A 14,858-nucleotide genomic window follows, 5' to 3' on the forward strand; every position below is an offset into this window, starting at 1 on the left:
AAGATTAAAAGCTAGGTAGGGGAATGTGAAACTTTTAGGATCAACAACCCACTATTACATTGGTGTGTATCTAAAAAAAAAAAAAAAAAAAGATTTGGAAAATTGTCTGTTCAATTCACACAACTGTCCAAAGATGGATATCCCCTTTAAAAAGTTATTTTCTGTCATAACAGGTTATGTTTATAAAATGTAACTGTGCCAGGGAACTTCAATAACTGGGAATTCCTGACCTAGAAAAGTGAGATGCAGTAGAATAGAGCGGCCCTGCTAGGAGCAAAGCCATGCCACAGAATACACATCGCATTCAAGTGGTGCTACTTTGTCATGTCCGCTCCATACTTTGAGTACAAACTACAAAAAAAAAAAACCTGTCCTATCATCTTTACTGTGCCTGGTTCACCAGCTTTCTAGTAGGTTGACCCGCCTCCCTTTTGAACTTTTGCACTATTTAGATCATTAGTAAAATGTTGAAGAGCAAGTAAACCCACTTTAGTAATCAGGTGCAACTGAGGACTTAATACACCAGTATGATGAACTGCAGTGGCATCAGCTCCATCATTTAAAGGTGCATAGGTCAACTATGAGTGGTCCTATTTCTTTGTAACCAGTCCCCACCCCCAGACCAGGGGTCCCATGAGTTTTAACTGACCACTGAATTTGGGACAACAATAGAACCCTGATTTTACTTCCTCGGTTTTTATGTTTTCCTGAATTAATAATTAGTATTATTTATCTTTCTATTGGATTGTGTTGCTACTCATGTTTCAGTCTGTCAATCAAGCCACTGTATGGATGCTAGAGAATATTAACAATTAGATAGAAGCTTAACTGGAGAGATCCAGAGCTAATATGTTAAATAATTGAAAAACAAAAGACAATGCTCTACCAGTAGATCTTGAGCTTGTGATAACTATTTAACAGCAGCCCAGCATGGGCACAAAACAATTTTATTAGATCGCCTTCTAGGTACTTCCAAATATTTAAATCTTAAATAAAAAGGTGTCGTTCATTTGAATTCAATGCTTGCAGCACTGAGGTCCTAGTTTTTTCTCTCATATTTCAAGAACACACAGGTAGGCTAACTGGCTCCTTGTGAAACTAGTGTGTAGACCTTAAGTGGCCATGCATAGAAAGACCCACTTGTCTGGCGATCTTGATGCAGTCCTCTCTAGGGATTTTTAAACATGTTCGATAGATCTATAGGCAATTTTTAGCTGTTTGACAGGAACCATACATGGGCAGATGTGCTACCGACTCAATCTGAAGGGGCCGAATCGCCAATTTAAATCTGCCTGTGTATGGCCAGCTTAAAGGGGTAAATCCTTTAATTATTCTGCCTCTTTCCATTTTTCAAATGAAGGCCACTGACCCCAGAAGCCAAAAACTATTGGTCTGCAAGGTTACAATTTTATTGTTATTTTATCACTCTCATTACTTATCACTCTCCTATTATCATCCAGCTGAAATACTAAACCAGAGAGCTGCTAAATAAAAATATATATAACGTGAAAACTACTACAAATATAAAATTAAGAACAATTGCAAAATGTCTCAGAATATAACTGTTTGCCTCATTCTAAAGTGTGAGTTGGCACATCATGGAATTGAAAGCTCTGTACAATCTCTGCAAAACACTGAGTAACATGTTGGCACTTCAGTCAAGGATAATAATAATGTATCTACTGGCCCAGGTCATTAAAGGTAAACATGTTCCACATGTTCATACTAGGACTTTTATATGTTTACTTTTTAAAAACACACTTATGCCACACAGAATTCCTGCCAAAGCTACAGATTTAACCAATGCAAAAACCCTTTAAAAACACCACTGTATTATAGCAAATATGCTATCTAGCTTCTGTGAGTCTGGCAGTATTAGGGGAAGACACATTATTTGCAGCAACTACGATTGCAGCGCAGGAATTAGTTGCTGTGACTTTTTAAAAAGTTGTGGCAACTAATTGCCCCGTGTGTCTCAGCCCTTAGGGTGAGGACACACAGAGCTACTAGTAGAAGCTACTTGTCACAGCTACTAAGATAGACTGCTGATCATTTACTTATAAATGTCTTTGCATGTGATTTAGCAGAGGCAAATCTCAGTATTGTCTATGGCTGGGTATTTACTGGCATTTGGTTGCTGTGACAAGTAGCTGCTACTAAGTAACTTCCTAAAAACCTAATGCCGGCTTTCTCTGTAACAAGACAGTGTTTAAATGGAAAAGTACATGTTGCTTTAGGGCCGTGACAGACGGTGAGACTAGTCGCCTGCAACAAATCTCCCTTGTCGCGAACGACGGGATGGTATACACGGCGCGGCGATTTTAGTTGCCTTGAGAGGAAACTACTGCGATTTCGGCGCTGTGTATGCCATCCCACCAGCGATTTACATGCTGGCGGTGGGATGGCATTTCAGGGAGATTAGTCGCCCGCGACAAGGAAGATTGCGCTCCAACTAATCTCCCCGTCTGCCACAGCCCTTAGGGTGTAGATACTTGGAGCAACTAGTAACAGCTACTTGTCATGGCTACAAAAATAGACAATGCTGATCATTTACTGATAATTGTCTCTCTGTGTGCTTTAGCAGAGTCAATTCTCAGTACTGTCTATGGCAGGGTATTTTCTGGCATTTAGTAGCCGTGACAATTAGCTGCTACTAAGTAGCTCCATTTGTCTTCACCCTTATTGGAGCATGTATTAACATGACATGTATATGTACTTCAATACCACACGTGCATCATATCTCCCATCTTTAGTTCTGGTCTGTCAAATACAACATATCTGAAATAACTATCCTAAGCTTTGGACTTGCTGTATAGAACATAGGGTATATTGATTCATAATGCATTGTTTTCAGTTCCATCATTCACAAGGCAGCTCTGTGAAGGATACCTGGGTAGCTTTCCCTACAGTGAAAATAAAATACCAATGGGGTGTGAAAATTCCCAGTCAGCAGAGCTGACAAATACAGATTACTTTTGTAACTAAACATGTCAAATATCAAATATACAACATTTTTAAACAGTATTTCACCAGTGAAAGATACATGAATCAAACAAAGTGATTTATTGGATAAAATCTAGGATTTATTCCACTATAGTAGGAAGAACACAAGTACAAAATGGAGAAGAGAGAAAAAGCTGAAAACATTAATCAGCGAAAAAAAAAGCGTTAAATTTCATCAATTTCTGACATGTCAGTTGTAGGCAAAACCAACCCATCTGCTACTAGATTAAGTTTTGGAGATCACTAGTATTAACTGCACTTCACACTGGGACTATACAGTAAATATTGGAATAGTAGGTAAAATCATCTTAAAACTATAACATGGGGCCCAAAAGTATTAATTGCCAAAAGCAACAGCATGTACAGAAAACAGAAACAACAGATGATGGAAGAAATATGTATCTAACGTATAAAGAGCATCACAGAAAAGAATGGGTTATTTCACTATGCTCCTTTTTTGCTCTAAGGAAATTGCTGTTCTATTCTTCATTCTCTGATTAAAAGCACCTCACATGGTGCTAAAGCACAATGAATTCTCCAAAGCAGAGACAAAAACCCCCTATTATAAACAGTTTAGACATAAGGACTTAATAATACTACCCACCTAATGCATGAATTACAATATGTACTAACTGCAAGATGCCATCCAGGATTACTCATGCTACCCACCAGTGAGGGAGAAAGAAACAGCATCTTCCGTGGTGTAAAAATAGGACACATCTCCAGCAACAGCCAGGTTGGCAAAATGGCAGGTTTTCCACCACTTTGCAAATTCGCTTCTATCACATTCCTGCGCAATACAATAGAAATGCCTCTAGACTAAAAGCCTTTAGATACAAAGGAGTCAAATAAATAGAAATAATTAGTGAAACCCCGTCTACTTTACCTATGCTTCAGATGAGCTGGATGGGGAGGGAGGTAGAGCTACTGATGATCTCTGGGATTCTCGGTATAAAATGCCAGTGTGTTTCAGATGCAGCTGATAAGGGCAGGGATACATAGCCAAGATAATAGCAGTGATTAGCATGGCAGCTTCATGATCACTGATAAGCAGTTATGTGATAAAGGAATGTGCAGAGGGATGCTCCCAGGTGCTCTGACTGCAGCAATATACGGAAAGGTATTGGGCAGGTTCATGAAAAGAAGGATTAAAGCTTGTTGAAGGGGGCTGATTGGAGGGAATGGGTGTTAGTAGGCTTGGGTGCTGCTTGAAGAGACAGGGTGTTGGGGACAGGTGCTGCTTGAAAGAAAGCGGTGTTAGTGTGCTGTGGTGCTGTTGGAAGTTCAATGTGTCTGTACGCTATGGTATAAGGCTGTAGCAATTCCTGCAGATATATATGGGCAGGTGTGGGCCAGATCAATGGGAATGGAAGAGACAGGGCTGTCGGCTTATCTCAGTAGACATCATGCCTATGGATGCTTTTCTAGTGCTGATGGCTGGAGGGCTCTGCAGGGGGCTTTTAGCAATACAAAGAAAGGTGCGGGCAGAATCACTGGGTTATACCGAGGGTGGTGATTGCAGAGCAGAGGTGCTAATAGGAGAACAGTGGGTTAAGTTGGAGAGGGGCACTGGTTGGGTTTGTCATGCAGCATGCATAGGGGGATCCTCAGGCCCAGGGGGCAGGGAAGCCCCACTCCTGTTCACTCTACTGTCACTCACCTCCTCTCCTCCCTGCTCTGCCCGGGGACCTTCTCCCCACCTCCTTCGCTCGCCTGCCTGTCGCTGCTTTCCCTGTCAGGCAGCAACTCAATACCAAAGGCAGGAGAAGAAGAGAAAAAAAGAGAACCATGCCCACCTCCGTCTAACCCCGCCCCAGCCATTTGCCCGCCCACAGTTTATGACAGCCCTCTGCACCAATACCTTCCCACTCCTTCCGCAAAAGCGAGGTATCCATAGCAACAGAACGCCAGACTGCCGTGATTCCTAGCCAGTGACGCTATGCGCTCCGTGACTGAATGCTTTCCGAGCCAATAGAAAGGAAACAAACGGGGTTGGATTCTGATGGGGTATGGTGTGCTGCAGGTACGGAATGCAGAGAGATGGGACCCCCAGCCAGCCACCTACTGCTTTACCCATTAGGCAGCACCTCAGTAGCAAAGGCAGGAGAGATGGAAAACAAAACGCGATGTGCGCAGCAGCAGGCCAGGACTAGCAGTGGGTAAGCGGCTGTGTGCCCAGATATTGCGGGAATAGATGAAGTCCGGGCTGCCACGCCTCGTAGCTAAGAGCTCGGCAGCATCACTGAATGGCTGAGATAGGGGGCGGTGCCAGAACATGTGCGGGGCGTCCTTACCGAATGCCTCACAGCCTCTGGGGAAATCCCTTCAGACCCTCAGGAGAAGCTACTAAATGGAGGAGGGATATCCCCCGTACCAGCGCCATATACATGCGGGGAAGCGGAGTGAGGCTTCTGTCAGGCTCAGGACTTCCTGACTTGTTGGACAGAAATGTATGGGCCGCCCTGTCAGTCCCTGTTAGGTACAGCGCCTCAGGCACAGGGAATTCACACAGGGAGAGCTCAAGCACAGGGAATTCGGGCAGGGAGAGCTCAGGCACAGGGAATTCACACAGGGAGAGCTCAGGCACAGGGAATTCACACAGGGAGAGCTCAGGCACAGGGAATTCGGGCAGGGAGAGCTCAGGCACAGGGAATTCACACAGGGAGAGCTCAGGCACAGGGAATTCGGGCAGGGAGAGCTCAGGCACAGGGAATTTGGGCAGGGAGAGCTCAGGCACAGGGAATTTGGGCAGGGAGAGCTCAGGCACAGGGAATTCGGGCAGGGAGAGCTCAGGCACAGGGAATTCGGGCAGGGAGAGCTCAAGCACGGGGAATTTGGGCAGGGAGAGCTCAGGCACAGGGAATTTGGGCAGGGAGAGCTCAGGCACAGGGAATTTGGGCAGGGAGAGCTCAGGCACAGGGAATTTGGGCAGGGAGAGCTCAGGCACAGGGATTCGGGGCTCAGGCACAGGGAATTCGGGCAGGGAGAGCTCAGGCATAGGGAATTCGGGCAGGGAGAGCTCAGGCACAGGGAATTCACACAGGGAGAGCTCAGGCACAGGGAATTCACACAGGGAGAGCTCAGGCACAGGGAATTCGGGCAGGGAGAGCTCAGGCATAGGGAATTCGGGCAGGGAGAGCTCAGGCACAGGGAATTCGGGCAGGGAGAGCTCAGGCATAGGGAATTCGGGCAGGGAGAGCTCAGGCACAGGGAATTCACACAGGGAGAGCTCAGGCACAGGGAATTCACACAGGGAGAGCTCAGGCACAGGGAATTCGGGCAGGGAGAGCTCAGGCACAGGGAATTCACACAGGGAGAGCTCAGGCACAGGGAATTCGGGCAGGGAGAGCTCAGGCACAGGGAATTTGGGCAGGGAGAGCTCAGGCATAGGGAATTCGGGCAGGGAGAGCTCAAGCACGGGGAATTTGGGCAGGGAGAGCTCAGGCACAGGGAATTTGGGCAGGGAGAGCTCAGGCACAGGGAATTTGGGCAGGGAGAGCTCAGGCACAGGGAATTTGGGCAGGGAGAGCTCAGGCACAGGGAATTCGGGCAGGGAGAGCTCAGGCATAGGGAATTCGGGCAGGGAGAGCTCAGGCACAGGGAATTCACACAGGGAGAGCTCAGGCACAGGGAATTCACACAGGGAGAGCTCAGGCACAGGGAATTCGGGCAGGGAGAGCTCAGGCATAGGGAATTCGGGCAGGGAGAGCTCAGGCACAGGGAATTCGGGCAGGGAGAGCTCAGGCATAGGGAATTCGGGCAGGGAGAGCTCAGGCACAGGGAATTCACACAGGGAGAGCTCAGGCACAGGGAATTCACACAGGGAGAGCTCAGGCACAGGGAATTCGGGCAGGGAGAGCTCAGGCACAGGGAATTCACACAGGGAGAGCTCAGGCACAGGGAATTCGGGCAGGGAGAGCTCAGGCACAGGGAATTTGGGCAGGGAGAGCTCAGGCATAGGGAATTCGGGCAGGGAGAGCTCAGGCACAGGGAATTCACACAGGGAGAGCTCAGGCACAGGGAATTCGGGCAGGGAGAGCTCAGGCACAGGGAATTCACACAGGGAGAGCTCAGGCACAGGGAATTCGGGCAGGGAGAGCTCAGGCACAGGGAATTCGGGCAGGGAGAGCTCAGGCACAGGGAATTTGGGCAGGGAGAGCTCAGGCACAGGGAATTTGGGCAGGGAGAGTTCAGGCACAGGGAATTTGGGCAGGGAGAGCTCAGGCACAGGGAATTCGGGCAGGGAGAGCTCAGGCATAGGGAATTCGGGCAGGGAGAGCTCAAGCACAGGGAATTCACACAGGGAGAGCTCAGGCACAGGGAATTCACACAGGGAGAGCTCAGGCACAGGGAATTCGGGCAGGGAGAGCTCAGGCACAGGGAATTCACACAGGGAGAGCTCAGGCACAGGGAATTCGGGCAGGGAGAGCTCAGGCACAGGGAATTCACACAGGGAGAGCTCAGGCCAGGCACAGGGAATTCACACAGGGAGAGCTCAGGCACAGGGAATTTGGGCAGGGAGAGCTCAGGCACAGGGAATTCACACAGGGAGAGCTCAGGCACAGGGAATTCGGGCAGGGAGAGCTCAGGCACAGGGAATTCGGGCAGGGAGAGCTCAGGCACAGGGAATTCGGGCAGGGAGAGCTCAGGCACAGGGAATTCGGGCAGGGAGAGCTCAGGCACAGGGAATTCGGACAGGGAGAGCTCAGGCACAGGGAATTCGGGCAGGGAGAGCTCAGGCACAGGGAATTCGGGCAGGGAGAGCTCAGGCACAGGGAATTCGCACAGGGAGAGCTCAGGCACAGGGAATTCGGGCAGGGAGAGCTCAGGCACGGGGAATTCGGGCAGGGAGAGCTCAGGCACGGGGAATTCGGACAGGGAGAGCTCAGGCACGGGGAATTCGGGCAGGGAGAGCTCAGGCACGGGGAATTCGGGCAGGGAGAGCTCAGGCACGGGGAATTCGGGGCAGGGAGAGCTCAGGCACGGGGAATTCGGGCAGGGAGAGCTCAGGCACGGGGAATTCGGGCAGGGAGAGCTCAGGCACGGGGAATTCGGGCAGGGAGAGCTCAGGCACGGGGAATTCGGGCAGGGAGAGCTCAGGCACGGGGAATTCGGGCAGGGAGAGCTCAGGCACGGGGAATTCGGGCAGGGAGAGCTCAGGCACAGGGAATTTGGGCAGGGAGAGCTCAGGCACAGGGAATTTGGGCAGGGAGAGCTCAAGCACAGTGAATTCAGACAGAGAGACTTGAGGCACTGAGAATTCAGTCAGGGAGATCATGCAGAGAGAGCTCAGGAACCAGGAGTTCAGACAAGGAGAGTTGGTGCAGAGAGAGCTCAGGCAAAGAGAATTCAGACGAGGAGTGCTCATGCAGACACTTAAAGGGAAACGAAAGGTAAAGTCACTTGGGGGTGCCAAAATGTTAGGCACCCCCAAGTGACTTTAACCGCTTACCTCGTACCCCGGGCTGGTGCCCCTGTTGGGAGAAAACAGCACCAGCCCGGGGCACCTGGAGCGCAGCGCTTCCGTGTTCTGGCTTCCTCTTCCTGAATGCCAGCGGTGGGCGCATGCGCAGTAGAGTGAAAAGCCGACTTTAATGTTTAAGTTCGGCTTTTCTCTCTACTGCGCATGCGCGCGCAGCGAAACAAGAGGAAGGAAGCGCCGGCAGCTACCCCGGGCTGGTGCTGTTCCCTCCTCACAGGGGCACCAGCCCGGGGTAAAAGGTAGGTGGTCAAAGTCACTTGGGGGTGCCTAACATTTTGGCACCCCCAAGTGACTTTGACTTTCTTTTCCCTTTAAGCAAACAGGTAGTAATGTGATTTTTCAGTGAGGTGATAAATTCACTTTAGGCAGAAGCTTGCAGTTCATTTAGACTTAAAGTGGTGACATAAGTGGGGGGGGGGTGGCCCCTACACCCACAGGTTGCATAACTTCCTAAAAACCTAACGCCTGCTTTGCCTGTGAGAAGACAGTTTAAATGGAAAGGTTGGTAAAGACACACAGCTACTAGTAGCAGCTACTTGTCACAGCTACTAAAATAGACAATGCTGATCATTTACTGAGCTGCTACTAAGTAAAGAGCACCCTTAAGCATAAGTGCTCCCATTGCGCCCCCATTGGACAGACAGCTGTAGGCAGGGGTGCCATCAGACTTCAAGGGGCCCAATAAAACAAAATTATCAGGGGCCTAATGGTTACAAACCGAAAAACACATGGGTAGCAGAGATCCTAATGGTCTCAGATTCTCTATTTAAGAAGAAACTTATTTCCTAATTCCTAAATTTACATTCTTTAAAAAGTCGGTACCATTTATAAAAAAACGTGATCCCTTGCCTGTAATACTGACCGTACAAATGTTAAGATTGCACTGGCTGCACTACAGTAATCCGAGCCAGTGGAATGATAGGGGGAACTGCAGGCAAGAGATTGATTGCATCTTTTATAAAAAGTTTTTTTTAATGAATGTATATTGGAAATAGGTTTCTTTTTTTAACTTTTGACATCCGCGTCCAGTATGTGCTGCAACTCCCACGTCTCATATCAATTTAAAGGGAACCTGTCACCCCCAAACTGTTTACCCCAACGGAGGTGTGGGCTAATAGATCCTGCACTCTGGTTAGAGAGGGAGCATGCAGTGTGGGCTGCTATGTTGTATAGTGCTCATGAGCATAATGAGTCTCCCAGCTTGCTCATTATGTGTATGTGCTTGATGTAGGAGAGGATGATGCACCTTCCAAGCTTACGTTGCACATGCACTTACTGTAGTGTCGTTTGCTCATTGTGTGCATGCATGTGCTGCAACATGCCTATCCACACCGGGTGCTACCTCCTGGTGCAAGGGGCATATGTAGAAAAAAAGCTATTTCCCACTAGTGCGGGCTCTATTAGCCTACACGTCTGGGGGAAGTAATAACTGGCCTTTAAAGGGGGCCTTGCAGTGCTTGGATTAGCCACACATCTGTCCCTACCGCTCATTTTGTCACAAAACTTTAAGGCTCGTACTCACGAGAGGTTGCTTCTACACTTCCCTGCGTTGTGTTCCTCTGCGTTCCACCTCAGAAACAAACAGCCTATTCTTGCCAATGAGCCCGTACTCACACAGGTGCAAGTAAGCGCCAAACATAGGTGGGACAACATGCTGTATTCCACCTGCGATTGGCACCTACATGCACCTGTGTGAGTACGGCACATTAGGAAGAATAGGTTGTATTTGTTTCTGCACTTCCCTACAAGGAACGCATCGCAAGGAAGCACTGAAGCAACTGCTCATGAGTAAAAGCCCTAAGTCCCCACAAAGCCACAATGGGATTAGATAGATTAGAAGATGATGTCCCCCCCACCCCAAGCCTATTCAATTCTCTTGCGATTTTACATGAACATTTGTTACCCACCTTCCGAAGTCTGCAGCTCACCAACAGCAGGGGGCCTGGCTAATCCAAGAAAAGGCCAGCCCCCCATAACACCTAAAACCTACAGGGTCTGGGACGATTGATGACGGGCTTATCTGTAGGCTTCTTTTGGTTGTCTAGGGCAGGGGTCGGGAACCTTTTTGGCTGAGAGAGCCATAAACACCACATATTTTAAAATGTAATTCCGTGAGAGCCATACAATATGTTTGGCTGCGGATGCGGCAGGACAAGCTAGGGTGGGTCCCAAGGATGCCGGATGCGGATACGATGCAGAGGAGGGCGTGGCCTGCGCTCAGCGGATAGAAGACGGGTTCTAAGGCTTAGAACACGTCTTCTATACTCCGTGCGCAGGCCACGCCCTCGTTATTTTCTTTTTATTAAAGATTTGGCAGCGAGCCAGATACAGCCATCAAAAGAGCCACATCTGGCTCCCCAGCCACAGGTTCCCTACCCCTGCTCTAACCCTTTATCATATGTGAGATTTGTGAGAGTGTTAAGGGCAGTTCACCTTTAAGTAGTTATAGAATGTCCCATTCCAAACAAATTTGTAACTGGTCTTCATGGAGATTTGGGGATACAAACAGCAGTAAATTCTAACATGGAAATGAGAAAACGCTTTGTAAGTAGGGATGCACCCAATTTTGGGATTCGGCCAGACCCCCAAATAATTTGTGAACAGTTCATTTGAATACCAAACTGAATCCTAATTTGCATATGCAAATAAGGCTACAGAAGGGTTAAAGAGAATCACATGCACAGTGCAGAGAAAAAGTCCAACTTCCCAAACAGTTTCCCAGTTTCTGACAAAAAATCACTTGATCTTAAAAGGGTGGTTAAACTTTTAGTATGTTATCGAATGGCCAGTTCTAAACAACTTTTCAATTGGTCTTCATTATTTATTTTTACAAGCTTTTGAATAATTTGCCTTTCAAGCAGGGGACACTGACAAAAAATGATAGCTTTGTGAGGCTACAGCTTTATTGTTATTGTTACTTTTTAGTACTTATTATTCTATTAAAGTTCTCTACTAAAATCAGTTTTTTATACAAATCACACCCTGGTTGCTAAGGTAATTTTGATATTAGCAACCAAATAGTTAGGATCCAAATTGGATACTAGATTTGGTGCATCCCTATTTGTAAGCCTATGTTATTTCATAGAAGTAATACATAAAGGAAACCATAGGTTGAATTCATAGTGTATGGGACATCCCATAACCCATGGGACCTTGGCAGATTCATGTTAAAGAAAATGTTTGTCAGTATTAAAATTCTGCTCTGATAGGTGGGAGTCTGGCTACCAACAATGTTATCCCATAGGATTCAGATGCACCCCTGATTATTCAGATCACATTCCGGCACCTCATATTTAGCAAATAACTAGAACTTCTTTAAATAACAGATATAAAGCCTGTTTTGCCATACGTTCCGAAAACTGTATTTAATAATAAATGGGGCATTCTGTTATTTTTCATAGGAGCCGGCGCATACTCTATTAATACAATACTACAATATTTGTGTGTTTTTTTTATTATCAATTTATTAGAACAATCAGATTCCCAACTACAGAACGGGTTTTGTCAGTCTCTTCTCCGGCCTCTTCATTATCCCAGGATTAACGTTGCTGGGAGAATATATCGTTTGGCTGGCCTTTCCCATGATATTGCCTTCCTTTTTTGAATGAGTAGAAGTAACTTACAGTATCTCCATCTTTTGGCAGATTAGATTCAGAAGCTGATTCTCTCATTATGTTGCAGCTTATTTTCTATCCAGCCATGTAATGTTTAGTTTGGGTTCCAATTCAACCACACAGGAATCTACTTTTTTAGGAAATTCAGTAAACTTCCTTCTCTCAAAGCAACCAATGAGATGTCTTCTCATTTTCTTGCTCTCGTACTTGCAGATGGGGGTTCCGCCAGACAGGAACTCAAATGCATTAGCAATAGCATAAACCCCACAGTCATAAGTGTTTTCTTGTTCATCAACATCCAGTATTTCCATAGTTCCTTCAGGATCATTCACTAGTTCACTATAGCATTCATTTATCTGTTTCCTCAGTAAGGTACCGTGGTGTTTAGTCACAGCACTGTCTGCAATCTCCACATGATCCATTTTAAAGCAGCTTGTCAACCAATGTCTCTCTACACTGTCATAATGTATCTGTACTGATGGTCCTTTAACTGCATGAAATCCAATTTGAGAAAGGAGGCAGCTTTGAAGCCCCTCTGCCTCAAACTGGATTTTCAGCAAGGACTGAGCTGCATCAATGATTCTGTCGTCCAGACATTCCCTGCCTCGCAGGGCCATTTTATGCTCTTGTGTCAGGTTCAGTTCAGGGATCCAGGCATCAGTCCCCTCAGGGAAGGGCTGGCCTGGAACTCCAATGTACTTGCAAGAATCATCAGAGAATTCATTCTCTTCATCTGCATAGAATCTTAAGCGTGATTTGTATTCATCCGTTATCTTTTCTCTCTTATTCTTTTCCTCGGCCTTGATAGTCTGTCTGCTGTACTTTCTTCCTTTCCTTGCCTCCTTTTTGTCCCTTCTCTCATGTAAGAAGGGTGTGATTTCATGCTCCTTATTCATCCAAGGAGTGAAATCTGGATCAGTTTTCCATTTGTCAGTTTTGTAAGTGGATGGCTCATTTGTGCAGGCATACAGGGGTCTGTATAAGCCCACAGAGTCCCATTCTGGTTGTTTCTGTATTTCTGCCTTGATAAGGCGTTTCTTAGCTTTCCTCTCTTTTCTGGCCATCGTTTTGCTATTTCCCTCCGTTAGGCAGATAGTGGAGGGGTTTTCTTCTAATTCCACCTTGATGGTTTGTTTCTTATTTTTCTTTCCTTTCTTTGTAACCTTTCTGGTCTTTTTCTGCGTTTTGCTTTGATGTTCCTCTATTTTGCAAAGAGGGGAATCAGGTTCAGGTTTCTGTTCCTCCTTTTTGCAAGTGGTGGAATCATCTTGATTTTCATTGCATGTCTCAGGTCTCTCTTCCTCTAGGCTGTTGGTTGAGAGATTCTGTTCCTTTTCATCTTTGCATTCAGATTCTGTTGTTTCTTCAGGTTCCAAATTTGAGAGATTCTTTTCATCTTCACATTTGGATTCTGTGGTTTCTACAGATTCCACAATTGCTACCTCTTTGGTGCTTTCCTCTATTAAGCAGAGGGTGGGAAGCTCACATATCTGTTCCTCATCTGCGCAGGCACTGAAGTCTGTGCTTCTTTCTTGCTCTGCTTTGCAGGGGACGGGGAGCTCGTTTCTCACTGTTATGCAGGTGCATAAGGCAGTGTTTAGTTCAACATTTTCGGTGCAGGTTTGCGGTTCTTCTAATTTGTTTGTTTTCTTAAAAAAACAAAACTTTGAAAAACATCCAGAACGCTTTTTTGTCTTCGCTTTATCTTCTGCACTACATACATTTTTTGTTGAATTTTTGCTTTTATTTTTTATAGAACACAGTTGAAAAAGTTTAAAAAGTCGTCTGATACAGCCAAAGCGCCTAACAGAGGCCATGGTATAACCACAGTCTAAAGTGGAAAAGATAAATTATAATTAGTAATTATGTTATAAAAGCAAGTTCTTACAAAGTCTACTAATTCTCATGATCACTAGTGTAATGTAACAATAACTATCATGCACTCATACACAGCTGGTGCACAATTAATCCTAAACAAAAATGACAGTAACTTGGGATTTCTGACCCTCTGCTCCTCTTAGACAGTCACCAAATCTAAATATAAAGAATTGTGATGTAAATTATCTATTTTGACCCGGTCATGTCCATTTTGACACAACTGCGCCTAATTTTAGCAGAAGTTTTGCGTAACAATTTGCCATTGGCAAAATTTGCTGCGAATCCATGCCTGCTGAAAAAATTAGCTCATTACTATATATAAGTTCTTTAGCGCAACTTTTCTAAAACCTTATGCTGCTAGTGTATACTGGTTTTATAGAAACAGACAGTCATGTCATGATAATGTCACATGACAAGGCATTTAGGTACTGGAATTAAAGATCAGAATTACAATAGGAATATCAGGTTCAGGCTAAAGCAAATTTTGTCGTTATAATATTTATAAGATTCTTTAAGATCTTTAACTTTTACATACAAATGCATTTATAATTTTTTGTACGTGTTTATGTACACACACACACACATACAGAAAAATCTCTTGTGTAATCAGGATTTAAGAATAATAAGTGAAATGTGTTAAACAATTCCTATGAATATAAATATAAAATGCAAAAGAAGTGTAACACTACAGTTATGGAAACCCATTATCAAGAAAGCTCCAAATTACAGTACAGCCACCTTCTATAGACTCCATTTTAACCATATCATTCTAATATTTAAAAATGATTCCCTTTTTTTTCTCTAATAATAAAACAGTACCTTGTATTAAATCCCAACTAAAATATCATTAATCTATCTTGGAAGTAGAACAATCCTATTGG

The 14,858-nt window shown here is 45.6% G+C and overlaps 1 protein-coding gene across 11 annotated transcripts in view; it reads right to left on the reverse strand.

The window, feature by feature from the left end:
* The window catches only part of cdkl5 (cyclin dependent kinase like 5), a 185,161-nt gene extending 180,362 nt beyond the window's left edge, over positions 1 to 4,799 (reverse strand). For 6 of the 11 annotated variants that reach the window (XM_031896713.1, XM_004911760.4, XM_031896712.1 and 3 more), the window contains exon 1: positions 4,664 to 4,799. The gene's annotated coding sequence lies outside the window, so the exon portion shown is untranslated. Of the gene's footprint in view, positions 1 to 3,672; positions 3,854 to 3,889; positions 3,983 to 4,663 lie in introns of those variants that run through there. The other 5 variants (XM_031896706.1, XM_031896710.1, XM_031896707.1 and 2 more) reach the window with 4 other exon arrangements.
* Between the last annotated feature and the right edge of the window lie 10,059 nt (positions 4,800 to 14,858).

This window comes from Xenopus tropicalis, chromosome 2 (genome assembly GCF_000004195.4).
Source record: "Xenopus tropicalis strain Nigerian chromosome 2, UCB_Xtro_10.0, whole genome shotgun sequence".
Classification (NCBI taxonomy): Eukaryota; Metazoa; Chordata; class Amphibia; order Anura; family Pipidae; genus Xenopus; species Xenopus tropicalis.